A 5,378-nucleotide genomic window follows, 5' to 3' on the forward strand; every position below is an offset into this window, starting at 1 on the left:
GGAGCACACAGCGTTTGTAGTCCCTGGAATGGGTCTCTTTCAGTTCACAAGGATGCCTTTCGGACTGTCAGGGGCCCCTGCGACATTCCAGCGACTGGTAGACTCCCTTATGGGGCTATGCATGGAACCGAATGTCTATGCGGACCTCGAAGACATAGTCATCGTTAATGAGACGTTCAAGGGTCACTATTAACCTCAAGAAATGTGAATTCGGGAGACTGACTGTACGTTATCTCGGGTTCCTCGTTAATCAGAAGGGTTCGCAGGTCGATCCGGACAAAAGTCAAACACCTGTTCTCATACCCATCCTTAAGAACAATAAAGCAACTGATACATTTCTTGGGCATGGCGTCGTGGTGCCGTCGTTTTATACCGGACTTTGCGACTAACGCAGAACCATTAAACCAGCTGCTTAGGATGAACGTCCCATGGGAATGGGGCACTGAACAGGAAAGCGGGCTCGTTAAGCTTAAGGGACAAATTGCGAAAGCATCGATTTTGACTTACCCGGATTTCTAAATCCCATTCGTGTTCCAGACGGACGCGAGCGATTTTGGTCTGGGAGCAGTCCTGGCGTAGATGCCAGATGACGTTGAGAGGGTAGTAGCTTTTGCAAGTAGGACGATTTCGGACCTCGAAAGAAAGTACTCGGTCACGGAAAAGGAGTGTTTAGCTACCATGGAGCCAGTAAAGGACGAGCAGTATCGCAAACGACTGCGCGAGGTGAAAGAGAGCCCTAGAAAATACCATGGGTGGAAGGTAGTGGATGCAATGCTGTACCGATATCGTCCGAATTCGTTGATAGGTCTGGTTAACGAAGACCTAGAAGCTTGGAAGTTGGTAGTGCCAGCCGACAGAAGACAAGAAGCCTTCGACGAGATGCACAATGACTCCCAAGCTGCAGATCTGGGAATCGACGTGACAAACCGGAGAGCCTCAGTACAGTATTACTGGCCAGGTATGTACCGTAATATTTCTCTGTCAGTACGATTGTGCGACATCTGACAGCGAATAAAGGCTGACCAAATGCCTGCCTTGGACCGTAGTGGCTATTGACGTAATGGGCCTTTGGCCAAAGACAGCATTAGGCTTTGAATATCTGGTAGTGTTCGAAGACCTTTAGAAAAAATAGGTAGCATTGGCACCACATGATACGCGCAAACGCTTAGACAATTATCATGGCTTTTGAGGAGAATATATTGAACCGACGAGGTGCACCAGAGTTTCTCGTATTGGATAAAGGAACGGAATATGTCAACCAAGCGTTTCAAGGGTAGACCAAGACATACAGAATCCGACCCTTGTTTACTCCGGTGTAACATCCGCGGGCGGACCCAGTGGGTCCAGTCAATCGAGTCCTCAAAACAACGATCCCGTCGTACGTACTCCAAGACTATCGGCAGTGGGAAGTGTAGCTCAAAGATTTCAGGTTCGCGTACAATAAGGCCGTGCATAGCAACACGGGAGTTAGACCAGCTTACTTGAATCTAGGAAAGAAACCGAAGCCGTACAATTTTTTACGCCGAAGGATCGACGAACCAACTGAAATGCCCTTACCAGACTCAGGTAACATCCTCAGCCCAAAAATGTGTAACGTTAGAATTTTGGAGTAAAAATCAAGGACTGTACGTCGTGGTACGCGTTTTAGGACCTTCAGTATACGAATTAGGGAAGGAAGACGGACAATTGGTAAGAAAATTTCCAGTAAAGCTTTAAGTCCCCTAGTACGATGCGGGAGCGCCTGGTAAGGGGGATTAGTGAAAGAAGAAATACCCAGGATCTTCCTAGTTGTTCCCCTAAACCCTTGCATGCCCAGGATACTGTAAAAATAAACAGACCGTAGACTTCTGTTTCGTCATTCTTTCCAGATAAAATAAACAAGATTTTCTTGAATATGCAATCTAGCGGTAATTACCTAGCTTTATGAAGCCCATTTTCTTTTCTTTTACTTCGCCCTGTACTTTTTCTGGAGGTTTTGATCCTGAGTTGCTTCCTAAATTGGAAAAAAAGACTTGCACAACATGGCAAAATCGAGATTAGACCCATAAATAAATATTGTATCTTGAAATTCGTTCGCTTTTATGACGAGTACCCAAACATTGAGTCAAGTAGCTTCCTTAGTAGGTAGGCATCTTCGTAACACGGATGCTTTAGGTTGTAAAAGTAGATGTACGGGGAACTGAAAGCAGGAGCAACGCAGATCGGGAGAGCCTTGGCAGAGGAAACACAGGTTAGCCAATAGGGAGTTTCTTTTTATTTTTCTGTTTTATTCTTATGTTTTGAGGCCACGCCGCGAGTAAGCAGGGCCGGTGGGCTTCGGCTAGACTGAGGGAAGTTGTAACGAAGTTACAGAATAAATATGACATAAAATAATAAAATTCTGCTGTGGGCTCACCGAAACCACACCTGGATGCTCGAATTAAAGGTTATTGGCTACATGTTGACAATCAGTAGTAACTAACCGTCTAGCCAAGATCCAGGTCTAGATTACGGAATATTTTTCATGGTAATTTTGGTTCTAAACATATATTCTCATATAATATGTGTTTTTGTATAATATGTAACTTGAGAAGCGCTACATTCCCAGCACATCCCAATCTCGCTCCATTGTAGTTTAATTTATTAAGGTTGTTTTCCAAAAAGTAAAGTGTTAAATAACTTGGGTCGAAGCAGTTGTTCCGCGTTGAACGGCGAGTGGCAACATCAGACGTACCATCGGGTAACACCGAATCAACCCTGCATCGTTCCGTTGGGAAACGACCACTTATTGGCAGATACTTGAAGCGGCCATCTTGTCATTAGCAGTCAGTCAGCCAATAAAAACCGCAGTATCCCGTCAGACGGAGCCAATCGACGAGGCGGTGGCTAGTACGGAGAGGTGCATTGGTGAAGGCATCTGATTGGACCCGTCTCGTTGAAACCAGCCAATCAACAAAGCCGACGCAGAAATTCTATGAGTTGCAGGGAAGACAACGAAGGCAAGATATCTCGGCCCTTCCTCTTATTTAAGTCATACACAGTACATACAATCAACTATACACTCAAAGTTTCAAAACCTTAACAGTTTCAAAAATTTCACAAATCTTCAAGAGTTTATTTACATCTTTTGTCATTTAAAGAGAAAATAAAGTTTTTCTTAACCTCACTTTTTTATAGAATTTTTAGATTTAAACTCAGAACCGCTCCTCAAATCAAAAGAAAATTTCCATTGTTAGAGATTAGGTTCATATGTGGTTAAAGGGGAACGTCTATTGAATAGAATGCCATTAACTATCAGGATAGCGTCCACTTACTATCATTTTAAAATCGAATTACTTACGTATTTAATTGAAAATCCAAATAATTTACTTGAAATTGCCTATTGGTAAATACCAGTATGCACTTCAACCTATAATTATTTTATTCTAACGGCCTAGGATATATATTTTCTCTCTCTCTCTCTCTCTCTCTATATATATATATTTTTTTTGCCTCATTGGCAGGTAGTATTAATTTACCGTCAAATACACATACCCACTTATTGTGCCACGATCTTAGTTTTAAGAATATTACTATGCATATTTATGTTCCTTAGAGGGCTACGTAGTCTTCAGGACTGTTTCAACAAATTACAAAATTACAGTTACAAAAACATAAAAGACATTATCTAAATAAGAAAGGGTTTCTTAAAGATGTATTATTGTCTATAAATAAATAAAGCAATATCTTAATGTAACACATCAAGTTTTTTCAATATTTAGGTGGTCATATAAATATTGAAGTTACTAATGTAAGTACTACTTGAAATTCAACAATTAATAACTTTTTAATACCATAACGAATACAAAATAATATTGGTAATGACATAACATACAAATTTCGAATACCTATTTATTTTTGAAAGGTTTTCGAAAAATTTAATTAGAGTTGAAGTTCTAAGAATTGAGACTAAGAAGAAAATTATTATCAGTTTTTTAAAAATTTTGTATAAATATAATTATTGTGAGATTTTTAAGAAATTAAAAAAAACGTCCTAAATTCTTGAAAATATTTCTAATCGACTCAAATGTTTTCTTCAAATGTTGAAAAATCATTCAAAATGTAAAGAAATTTCCTTATACTATTATAAATTCTTGCAAGCACTTTAGGAACATTTATTCATTATCTTGAAATCTTGGCAGATTCATCTAAAGCTTCTGAAACTTATGTTTGAAATCTTCGAAAATCTACATTTCTAAAAGTTTTCTAATGTCTACATTTTTTTGAATCCCTTCGAATAAACTAAATATTGCTTGAATTGACTCGAATTTTTTTACATTTTGTTCGTCATACAGAATTGAAGCATTATTATTATTTATATCTGGTTCAAGTAAGGGATAATTCTAGGGCCTATATACTCATTTCTTAAAAGAACCCGGCCATTTTCATGCGGATGCCCACATATTAAAAATAAATGCACAATGTAAATTATTTCAAAGGACAAGCATTGTTTATGTTTTAGAATGAATGACCACTTTTGCTTATTATTTTGCACGAATTAAATCCATTTAAAATGTAAAACTGCAACGAGACAACCTAAAAATAAATGTAGGACTCCTATTTTTCACTAAATTTTTTAAGACCATGATTGTCTATTATTTTATCTCCAACTACTAGTATCACTGTTATTTAGCCTAGGTTAAGGAATTTTTATTAGGGATGTGTTGTCCATACCTTAATAGTGAAAAGTGGAGTGCCTAAGTAATAAATTTAAAAAAAAAGCACATGTTAAATTTTTTCCTTATAAAGCTTTATCAAAAATATAATGATTCGATGGCTTAGAACTATTTTTTTATAAACGGCATAGTTTTAATTAACCCGTAAAAAAATCTGACCCAAAATATAAATTTCCGTTTTTCAGTGAAACAATGAGAGATAGCAGCCATCGGCAATTATCGGTGCGAGCAGTACAAGTACTATTAAAAATCAAAGCTTACTTTGAAACCTGATTACTCTTTCAAAATACACCAAACTGTCGCTTTCAGTCAGCCCGCTATCAGCCTTCTTAGAACTGCTGGCTCAAGCAGTTTTTCAGGGGAGTAGGGCAAGAGCGGTTGCGACATTATATATATATTCCAATTGAAAACGAGTCAGGCGGCCATCCTTGTTTACGTTTCTGCCCCCCCCCCCCGAATCACTCCAACGCTATTTGAAGGCAACCCCCGGCATTTGACTGAAAGCGAGTTTGTTATAGAAGCGAGAAACTTATTTAAAAAGTTTTCGAAGAATTGGGAAATTCCGCGTTGTATTACCTCTGAAAATACATACGAGGGTGGATTGATAAGTTTCCGGCCTGACCAAGAGATGGCGCCACTAGGCCTACCTTGAGGTGGCGTTCTATAGTACCATCCTTAGATAGC

The sequence above is a fragment of the Belonocnema kinseyi genome, chromosome 5, assembly GCF_010883055.1.
Source record: "Belonocnema kinseyi isolate 2016_QV_RU_SX_M_011 chromosome 5, B_treatae_v1, whole genome shotgun sequence".
In the NCBI taxonomy this organism is placed as follows: domain Eukaryota; kingdom Metazoa; phylum Arthropoda; class Insecta; order Hymenoptera; family Cynipidae; genus Belonocnema; species Belonocnema kinseyi.